The following is an 11,711-nucleotide window of genomic DNA, read 5'->3' as shown; positions in this document are numbered from 1 at the left end:
TGTTGTGTTAGTAGTTGTGGTAGCCTTGTTGTGTTAGTAGTTGTGGTAGCCTTGTTGTGTTAGTAGTTGTGGTAGCCTTGTTGTGTTAGTAGTTGTGGTAGCCTTGTTGTGTTAGTAGTTGTGGTAGCCATGTTGTGTTAGAGGTAGAGTTAGTGAACTTGGCCTCATAATTAAGTTTTCATGTTGCTCTTGGTAAAATAAGCAGTGATCCCTAACACCTGGTGGTAGTGAGTGACTTAACTATTCTGTTCATCAGAAAGACAACTTACTTACCAAGTCAAAGTTTATATTCTGATTATATTACACACAACTCCAGTTCTTCCTTACTTGAATCAACAATACAAATGTTACTTTAACAATATTGTTTTATCGGCCTGTTAGCCGCTTGGGCAGTCGGTCACGTCGCTGTTGGCAAGTTCTGATTGCCTGTTATACACTGTTGGCAAGTACTGGGCACAAAATGTATCTGTACCTGCCCTAGTGTTGGTTAAGTCTGGTCTTGAAAGAGTTCACACAACACTCTCTGGCAGGTTGTTCCAACAGTTCACACAACACTCTCTGGCAGGTTGTTCCAACAGTTCACACAACACTCTCTGGCAGGTTGTTCCAACAGTTCACACAACACTCTCTGGCAGGTTGTTCCAACAGTTCACACAACACTCACTGGCAGGTTGTTCCAACAGTTCACACAACACTCTCTGGCAGGTTGTTCCAACAGTTCACACAACACTCTCTGGCAGGTTGTTCCAACAGTTCACACAACACTCTCTGGCAGGTTGTTCCAACAGTTCACACAACACTCTCTGACAGGTTGTTCCAACAATTCACACAACACTCTCTGGCAGGTTGTTCCAAGAGTTCATACAACACTCTTTGGCAGATTGTTCCAACAGTTCACACAACACTCTCTGGCAGGTTGTTCCAACCAGTTCACACAACACACTCTGGCAGGTTGTTCCAATAGTTCACACAACACTCTCTGGCAGGTTCCAACAGTTCACACAACACTCTCTGGCAGGTTGTTCCAACAGTTCACAATTCTCACTTTACAAAAGTTTATCCTGACAGTTTTCTGGACCTGCGGCTTCGTCAACATTAAGCTGTGACCCCTAGTGGGACGGGCATTTGCCAGCTCCTGGTGTTAACATATGACTGAGTAATGTCCTCTGAGGTGTTTATAAACTTGTGTTAACTTGTCCGTTTATAGTATAAGCTAGGCAGTTGGAGACGTTCTAATCTCTCTGGATAACTGAGGTGCCGTAGTGCAGGCACCAGTCTGGTGGCCCTCCTTTGGACATTTTCACTCAACTGACAGTCCTTAGCTCATCTCGGGGACCAGACGGGTGACAGTCAGTAGGTCACCAGCAGGTGTGAGGGTGTACTGTGAGGTACAAGAGTTGTGTAGTTATAATGAAGGTGTTTGTCAGTTGACCACCAGCAGGTGTGAGGGTGTACTGTGAGGTACAAGAGTTGTGTAGTTATAATGAAGGTGTTTGTCAGTTCACCAGCAGGTGTGAGGGTGTACTGTGAGGTACAAGAGTTGTGTAGTTATAATGAAGGTGTTTGTCAGTTCACCAGCAGGTGTGAGGGTGTACTGTGAGGTACAAGAGGGACAGTCATGGACGGTGTTCCTCGCTCGTCACCATCAAACTCCCAATGAGAACTTTACACGGTCTTGGCAAGACCACAAGAAAGGCTTCGGGGACCCTGAAGGAGAACACTGGCTGGGTAAGGTGTCTCATATATTATTGTAGTTTGTTGTGGTTCACTCCACCAATGGCTATAACATTACACAATGTAGGTTTATTTACTTACCATCAGCCAAGGTGGGTTATTGTGTTCACTTACAGGAAATGAGAACTTACACACGCTGACTGGTGGAGAGACACGTTACCGCCTGAGGGTGGAGGCCACCAACCTGCAGGGAGAACAACGATATGGAGAGTGGCGAGTGTTCCGTGTCGCTCCTGAGGACAACAGGTATACCAGCACGCTTATGTTACACACTCTCCTGCCACTTAACTGTCAACACTTTCTTTCTTTACACCAACTATGGTCCATGAACCCGAGCTGAAACAATGAGGTTGTCAGTAGGTATTTTACAGTAACTATGAAGGCTAAATCAAAGACTTAAACTTACATTTACTTCCCAAAATAGACCCAAATATAATTGTTTATTAAGAGAGTAATGAGGTGTTAAAGAAACACACACCTGAGGTAACCTGCCTTCACTCGTGGGCTGCAAGGTTCGTGGCAGCTCCTGGTTCACACTTATACTTGAACCCGCTACTAAACAATGACAGAAACATTCACAGTAATACATTATTACACTTTAATACAAAAACTAAAACAAATGTTGTACTACTCCTCATAATATCTTTCTTATATTAAGACTCAGTATAGACTCCACTCAGCCTCCCTGACAAAGAAGCCAGTCTTTAATATTCCATTATTTAGTGTGTCAACGTTACAGATTACGTTAGACCTTTTATCACCTCAAACATAAGCCTAAATAGGTCGCTCCTCTCTCCCCTGGCTCAGAGGACTCAACTCCTCATATCTTTGGACAAATATTACATACTTGGTCTCTTCACTAATGACCATTTAAGTCAGAAGCACATAATTAGTTTAACATTATTTACTATGTCAGGTTTTGGGTTCCAATAAAAAGGTTAATAATAGAGTCAGTAAATGTTGGCCTCCCTATTATATATCTCATCTTAACATTATTTTTATACACAAACTAAATAAAACATTTACCATAATAAACAAACTAAATATTGCTGCCTTTCTTGGTCTAACAATTTATAATAACAAATACTTATAATTGTCGGTTTTCTTTCATTATTTGATGACAGACTAAACTAAACTCCACAAAAGACACTGACCTAAAGAGAGGAACGACATACATTATTATCCCGTCAAATTTCGATCAAAACAAACTAATAAAATGAACACTTGTGACACTCAGAGCACCACATGATAACTTGGCTTTGTCCATATTATTAGTGATGTATAGATCACCACTAAGTTTAGTTTTGTACACAACTCCCTCAGGTACCGGCTGACTGTGGAGCAGTACAACAGCAGTAGTACACTGGGTGATGGACTGAACTACCACAATGGCGAGTCGTTCACCACGGTGGACAGGGACCACGACACATGGTCGGCAGGAAGTAAGTGTTAAGTGTTTATGTGAGCATCACTTATATGTTAAGTGTTTACTACATAAGTGTAATGATTTAGTGGCCACCAAGATCATCTTAAAACAAAAACAATAACAACAACAATAATAATAACAATAACAGGTAATATATACTGTATGTTAAAGCCCCGCCCCCTCCTCAACACTTACACCTGATTGGCTGTTGCAAATGTGTTCGATTTCGTCCTCAAGTAATGATGTATTTATAAATGAGTTTATTCATAATGACCGTTTCTGACGAGAAAGATATTTAGCTAAATTATTTAGATACATACATTAATTACTTCAAACATGAACACGTAGGAAGTTTATCAGAAATATTATACAAGAATTAACTGTTAAACTCTGGTACCAAATTAACGCTTTCGGAGGACGCATTTAATATATACTTACTAATACCACAATAAGATATAATAATTACTTATCAGTAATATATCAATGTGATTCTGTTCTTTTAAGATGTTAGTTTTTGCATAATATATTTTTATTGATACGAAATTTGTCTTAGTATAACTTATTGTGGTAAAAATAAGTATATATTAAATGCGTCCACAGAAATCGAAATTTTTTTGTTTAACAGTTAATTCTTGTATAATATTTCTGATAAACTTCCTACGTGTTTATGTTTGAAATAATTAATGTATGTATCTTTATATAATTTAGTTAAATATATTTATCTTTAAAATGGCCATTATGAATAAACTCATTCATAAATAAATCATTACTTGAAGACCAAACGGACAAATTTGAACCAGCCAATCAGGTGTAACTGTTGAGGAGGGGGCGGGGCTTCTCTTCTCAGCTGGGAAAGACGCCCCTTTTTTTATATGTTGTAAAATAATGTTTATTGCCGCCCATAATAGTGAGGGCAAGTAATGGTGAATAATAGTGTAATTATAGTGTAGTAATTCAGACGTCACCTTACATCACACAGACTGTGCAGTGCACCATGGTGGTGGTGGGTGGTGGGGGTGGAGGTGGGGGTGGAGGTGGGGGTGTGGCCTTGTTAACCCGACCGGCCCACTCCACCTCAGTGACCTGCACCAGGACCCCTGGAAGGTAATGTCCTGGGTCTTCTTCATCCCTGGTGATGGTCATTGGGTCAAACTATCATCAGTAAAGATGATGGTCAAGTCATAAGACTAGACCTTATACAGTGTATGACTGTTAACTGTAAGGTTCGCCCTAACATAAATAAATAAATCTTACACTTTATTAACCTTAACAAATTACTATATTGTTGACATAGGCTTAAATAATGGCATGGCATTAGTTTATTAACACAATAATATTTACCACTTACACAGGAACATTTATTAACTCATCAACATCAATTATTTTTATATAATATTTACAACAAATATAATTTATATAAATCAAATTATTGAAGTAAAAGTTGTGGTGCCGACAGGTGTGTTACACACCCCGACAGGTGTGTTACACACCCCGACAGATGTGTTACACACCCCGACAGGTGTGTTACACACCCCGACAGATGTGTTACACACCCCGACAGGTGTGTTACACACCCCGACAGGTGTGGTACACACCCCGACAGGTGTGTTACACACCCCGACAGGTGTGTTACACACTGAAGAAGCCTTGGTGGTATGGCAGCCAACAATAAAATATTAAACATTACCGATCAACGGTAAATAACATTTGGTTAAATTGTTAAAGTCTATGAAACTTTATTGAACTAATAATAATTTTAGAGTAACAAACGACTTTAATATTATTATAAAAATAAAGTATTTTGTAAACAAGGAAGAGAAGAGAAGCCCCGCCCCCTCCTCAACACTTACACCTGATTGGATGTTACAAATGTGTTCGATTTTGTCCTCAAGTAATGATGTATTTCTAAATGAGTTTATTCATAATGACCGTTTTTGACGAGAAAGATATTGAGCTATATTATATAAATATACATACATAATTATTTCAAACATGAACACGTAGGAAGTTTATCAGAAATATTATACATGAATTAACTATTAAACTCTGGTAGCAAATTGACGCTTTCGGAGGACGTATTTAATATATACCTATTGTTACCATCATAAGACATACTAATTACGTATCAGTAATATTTCAATGTGACTCTGATCTTTTAAAATGTTATTTTTTGCATAATTTATTATTACTGACAAGTAATTAGTCTTATTATGTCTTATTGTGGATAAAAATAAGTATATATTAAATTTGTCTTCCGAAAGCGTCAATTTGTTACCAGAGTTTAACAGTATAATATTTCTGATAAACTTCCTACGTGTTCATATTTGAAATAATTATGTGTGTATCTCTATATAATTTAGTTAAATATCTTTCTCGTCAAAAACGGTCATTATGAATAAACTCATTTATACAACATCTCGGATCACCTGAAGAATTGTCACCCCAGAGTCCGGCAGGGTGACAATTCTTCAGGTGGGATAGCCTGGGGCGACGATTCTTCAGGTGGTAACACCTGGGGTGACAATTCTTCAGGTGGGGTCAGGACCCTCCACGGTTGTTAATCTTCAGGTTAGTGGAGTCAGGACCCTCCAGTCAGGTAGGAGGACTATATAATAGTAAGTGGGCTCCAAATTTTTAGTCGTAATCATCAGTCGACCATGGCAGGCAATACCTTCCAAACTGTCGTCCTACCACTGTTGTGTGATGATTCCTCTAAAGTTATTCGGTGGCTTCAACAAAACAGACTTTTGTGGATGTGAATACTGGTGTGCACACACAAACGATTGACTCATATTGGCTGCAAACGAAGCTTTTTAAATTATTACCTTCAAGAATTCATGTGGCATGGTCGTTTTTCTGATAATCCTCTGGAAATTTCATGTCAACACATTGCTGTTCAGTATCACAATAAAGATGCATAACACAAAGGAATATATTTATATTATCCTAATTATACAAATTATATTCACTGTGGGCTGGGGTGACAATTCTTCAGGTGGACATTCTGGGGCGACGATTCTTCAGGTGATCCAACATCTCAGCTGTGAAGGACGAATTATATAACAGTTGTTACCGCCGGCTGGTGTATCATATTATCCTGTCCTATTTTACGGCACACATTTTCTGCGTCTTATAAGCATGGGACTGGGATATAGTTCTTTACTTTTGTTACCCGTCTTGAAGACTTTTACCTCCGTATATAATGAGAGAAGGACGTGCCCCTAAGTGCTCGTGTTAGTGACCAGAGGAAATGGCCGCCGTGGATCGTTGTGTTGTGGGAGAAGAGGAGCCGAGTGTGAGGAACCTGGTTACTTTGTTAAGTCAGCTGGAGCAGTTGAGGAGAGAGATGGACGTGTTAAAGGGGGAGAACGAAGCCCTCAGGACTGAACTCCTTCAGGAACAGGCGTGAAGAGTGGTTCCTTCCTAGGGGACTAAGGTCAGACTCAGGAAAGCTGACCCGGGTGTAGAGTGCAGTAGCCCCTACCAGGTGTTGGAGGTAGCTGGCGAGGAGGAGAGGAGGCAGGACGGTGTGGTGCCAGGAGAGAAAAGGGCAGTTGTTCAGACCCTGCCCAGTGGTAAGGTCGTGGTAGTTGGGGACAGCCAGGTGAGGTTCTTAGGTAGAACTTTTTGTGCAAGAGATAGGAAACGTAGGAATAGGGTGTGTTTTCCTGGGGCTGGGATAGGGCGTGTAGCTGAGAGGATAGATAGGGTTTTGTCAGGGGAGGGTACCAAGCCAGTAGTGTGTCTTAGTGTCGGAGGTAACGACATAGGAAAAGTTAGGAGTGAGGAACTTTTCAAAAGGTATAGGGAGGCGCTGGGGAAGATTAGAGATAGGGGAGGGATCCCGATAGTATGTGGTGTTTTGCCTAGAAGAGGAGTTGGTCGTGAATGGCTGCCCAGGGCAATTGCTATAAATTGCCGACTGGAAAAACATTGTGCAAGCACTCATAGATAACTGGCAACCATTCTTTCAACGACTACCTGTACAGTAGTGACGGAGTACACTTGTCTCGTGCGGGGGTAAAGACGTTGTCTGCATCCCTGGAGCGTGAAATTGTCACTCCAAAGGGGGGGTTTCGCCAGTAGAGAGAGGTCGGGGTAAGTGAGAGTCAAAAAACAAGCAGGTCCTGGGGAGTAAAAGTGGTTACTGAGGACAAGGGGTAAAACAGGAACAGGGAAGGGTAGGTTTAAATGTATACTATAGCAGGTTAACTGAGCGAGGGTGGCGCCCGCACCCGGACGTAGTGAGCGCATCTGGAACTAGGCCTATACGATATTAAATGTAATTTACCTAATTAATGGACGTTTCTCAGTCTAAATATGTTACTTGTTTCCTAACGAAGCTATTAGTTATGCGGGAAAATATGTCACTAGGCCATGCGAACGCCTTGGGGAGACGCGTTGGCCAGGTCTCAGTGCTTTAAGGGCATTCAACAGAATAATATCAGTCACTGAGAAATAGTATAAAAAATATTAAGAAATATTAACTACACACATGGGTCAATCATAGCCTGCCAAGGAGGCCGGCATTTACAAGAAACCCGAGAAAATCACTCATGACCCATCAGGCAGGCGGGTGCTCCGCTGTTTTTGTCAGTATACTAAACACACCTTACCACCATTTACTGTAACATGCATCACACATAGGTTCAGAGCACACCCATACTGGTGAGATAAAATGTCTCTAAGTACCCACTAGACTCCTGGTCTCAGTGTGTGACCGTTCATTCACTCAGACTGCCTCAGTTTACACTCAGTACATCCATGAACCGGAAGAGAGCGACTGTCAGCCAGTGAACCCTGTCCAGCTGAGGGGTTCTATTTTCCCGTTAGTAAGAGGTTTTCACTAAACTGACTGAAGATATGTGGTGTTGTGAACCAAGGTGGGGGATTTGATGACCCAGAGCGATCATCAACCAAGGACGGATGATAGTCCCACGTAGTTTAGCTGTCAGGGGCACTCGTTCACCTTGGGAAGTCCCAGCTAAAACCTCCCTAAGCAGTGACAAAGGCGCTCCCATCGCTCCAACACCGCTCACACCACTTCAATCACGTCAATCGAGTGGGTTCTTCAGAAGCCCTGCAATAAACTCTCAGTGGTGGTGGTGGTGGTGGTGGTGGTTAGTGGTGGTGGTGGGTAGTGGTGGCGGTGGTGGTTAGTGGTAGTGGTGGTGGTTAGTGGTGGTGGTGGGTAGTGGTGGTGGTGTTGGTGGTGGTGGTGGTGGTGTTGGTGGTTAGTGGTGGTGGTGATTTGATTTTGATTTTGCCGCTTGCAGCTGCTACTGTATTGTGCACCCCACACTCATCCTGTGAGCGGTAGCGCAAAAGGATTACAGAGTAGAGTTTACAAAGGGTCATAATAATTAACCCCCGTTGTCAGGATATTATGGCACTGAATGTTACATAGTATTTCATTTACATTATTTGTTTAGTTCTATACATAAAGGGTAACTTATTCACAAATGCGTGAGAACAAGCGTGTGAGGCAGTATGTCTGGCCTCACACTTTGTTATTCACATTTACGTGGGAGGTATTCAAACACATTGCGTATTTGGTTCTGTACATGAGAATTGATATAGTTACTAAGTGCAAAAAAGTGGATACAATCTTAATATGTCGGCTATCTTGCCATTAGAGATGAAGTGTTGTGCCATTTCACACACAGTGTGCTTGGACCTGTCCCTAAAAGGTTCTATCTTCACACAGTCAAGGACGTAGTGTCCAAGTGTGTGGCCATATGTCTGGCCACACACTTTACATTTAGTTTTGTTTACATCTGCTTGAGGAACATACTGCCAAAGGTACTTATATCCTAACCTTAATCTAGCGGTTACAACATCTTGTAATCTAGTGATCTTGTTACTTGCTCCATATACATGTTTCACTTGATACATCTCATCATGGTAACCTATGGATCGACTAGTGCCTGTTTGCACTTGTCTACTTGCGTCAAACTCATCAATAAGTTCTTTCCTAATTACAGTTTTAGTGGTTCTTTTTGACAGACCCAAATTGTATTCAACGGTGTCTTTGTTAGACGCGAGTTTGGCGAGGGCATCAACTCTGTCCTGTTTTATGAGGCCTATGTGAGAGGGGATCCACAACAGTTTGACCCTGACACCCCGGTCAACAAGGCACACATGTTTGTGTCTGGCTTCAGAGACAAGAGCGTGACAACCTGAGTCGAGGGTACCAAGGGCAAGTAGTGAGGATAGAGAGTCAGTGATGTTGAGACTGTCAGTAACAGTGGTTTCAATGAATTTAATAGCTGTGAGTATGGCAACTAATTCAGTTTGTAGAGTGGATGCCCAGTTGTTAATTCTAACTCCTTTCTCAATTATATTACCGTCAGGTTGAGTCACAACAATAGCACTTCCAGCCCTCCCACAGGCGGTGTTTAGAGATCCATCAGTGTAGATGGTCTGTGTGATATTATCATCAGTCTGTAGAGTGTGTATGTGTTCAAGAGCTCTCAATTTGGCAGTGTGTTGGAGATAAATGCTTTGTATCATTAATTTTTTAGGCGGATACGTCGGTATTGTGATATCGAAGGGAACTGTCCGCCAGGGTGGCAGGAAGCGCTGTTGTCTCTTAACTTTGTACAGGTGGTCTAGTCCAAACATCTTTATATGTGTAGCTGTAGTTTGGATCCATCTAGACTCAGTAGTCCCATGGTTCATACATTCTAGCAATTTTAAGGAAACAATGTTATCAGGATCACCACGCAGAAGCCTCAGGGCTATCATGAGGTTGACTTCAATTATTCTATCTTTAACACTGGGTATTAGGGTGTGTCATACGGAGGCGAATTTTTTTTTTGAGTTTGAAAAATCGGCCCATGGTATTAATGATGTAGTTCTATGTGCAGAATCATGTGATATCTTCAGATTTGAAAAGTGTTCATTTTTTGCTAGGTAAATTTTAAATTGAAATCTTATGAAAATTCAGTATTCCCACCCTTTTACCAACACCACTAAATAGCTTATTTAATGTAAAGTAAATGTATCAGGTTAATTTATTAGGATGAAAATGATCCAGAATAGTGAAACGAATGATCTTGACACATTTATTAAATTTAATATTCCTTTAGAAAACAAAATCATCACCTCCCTGCTGACCACCTGAGCTCGGATGTAGCCTTCCCTCCTCTCCTGGCTGTACACGTGACTGCTGGCCTCGCTCACTTGCTGTACACAACGCTCTATACTCTGGGTGTGCGAGGGCCCAGGCAGGAGTTTTGCATAGGATTTGTCAGAAAGCTCTGGCTTGAACATTGGTGAGGCTGCAGGTAAGAGGGAGCTCACTGCCAGCCTGGATGTTATCCAGATCTATGAGATCAGTGAGAGTCTTGGCACCTAGATTGACTTCAGGAGTCTTCCTGACCCTGAAGGAATCGTCACCAACTGATTCGTCATGCCCAGATCCTCTCATAAGTCTCATATCCAAGATCTTTTTGACTGCCACTCTTCTCTCCTCCTCATCCTTACTGCAGAGCATTGTCTGCAGAACTGCCTCGGGATGAGCATACCAGGAAGATCTCCTCACAGTCTGCTCCACAATCTGAACAACCTTCCTTGGCTGACTCCCCAGGAGCTCAAGCTGGAAGAGAACATGCCTCGGACCTTCAGGGGAACTGATGACTTGACCTTGGTGTTGAACCAATTTGGCAAGTAGACACTCACGATGAATTGGACAATAAGTCTCAGGTTGTGAAGCTGGTTCCCTTTCAGTTTATGATGAGCGACCCAAATTCTGCAGAACCTGAGAGCCGTTGTGAGCAACCTAGAATGTGAGACTGGACCTATCTGCAGGTAAGCAAGTCTATCAGGCATGACCCCAGTTTTGATGGCACTGCAAATCATGTAACCATAGTACTGGTCAGTACTCAGGTCATCAATGACAGTAAGTGCAAGCTCAACGAGTGGAGGGCCAACTGTGATTTTTTCAAAGCTCGGATTTATTTTTAACTCAGTGGCAGAGTCCAGCATCTTGTCAAGAGGACCAGACCATCTGTTGTTTGAAAGAGTCTTGCCATCCAGCTCCTGGATTAGATGTCTGAGTGGCAACTCGTTGGTGTGGAGGTCACAAACAATCCAGACCAGCTTCCTCCCAATCTTCCGCTCTATCCACTGTATGACCCCCCTTGCCACCCTGTGTTCGTGTTGGTGCTGTCCCCTCCAATGGCCTGCTCTATCCACTGTATGACCCCCCCTTGCCACCCTGTGTTCGTGTTGGTGCTGTCCCCTCCAATGGCCTGCAGGGTCTGGTCTACGTTCCTCTCTCTCTGAGCCAGTTCACAATGTTATCTGCACCTATCTCCAGCTGGTTTCCTGATGTAATACTTTCTCTGGAGTGAAATGCCACAAATACTTCCCTCCTGGTTCACTGCAGCAGGGTAGTGTTCCTCCTTCACCATGGCAGGGAACAACTTGTCCAGAATCCAACTTTCGCCGAACACTTTGGTGTCATCCTTCTCCATCAAAGAACAAACAATTGATTCCATTTTCTCTTATCATATCAAGCTCCTCTTCTAGGTTACTGACAAGTTTC

General features: G+C 42.2%; 1 long non-coding RNA gene across 1 annotated transcript; it reads left to right on the top strand.

The window, feature by feature from the left end:
* The first annotated feature begins 1,574 nt into the window (after positions 1-1,574).
* Positions 1,575-4,173, top strand: LOC121853350. Its single transcript, XR_006086304.1, has 4 exons — positions 1,575-1,728; positions 1,851-1,980; positions 3,058-3,176; positions 4,140-4,173. It is a non-coding gene; the product is annotated as an uncharacterized LOC121853350 (long non-coding RNA).
* Positions 4,174-11,711: the final 7,538 nt, after the last annotated feature.

The sequence above is a fragment of the Homarus americanus genome, unplaced genomic scaffold (assembly GCF_018991925.1).
Source record: "Homarus americanus isolate GMGI-L3 unplaced genomic scaffold, GMGI_Hamer_2.0 scaffold36834, whole genome shotgun sequence".
Lineage (NCBI taxonomy): Eukaryota > Metazoa > Arthropoda > Malacostraca > Decapoda > Nephropidae > Homarus > Homarus americanus.
Note: the sequence above shows the minus strand (reverse complement) of the source record. Positions and strands in the feature narration are given on the sequence as shown.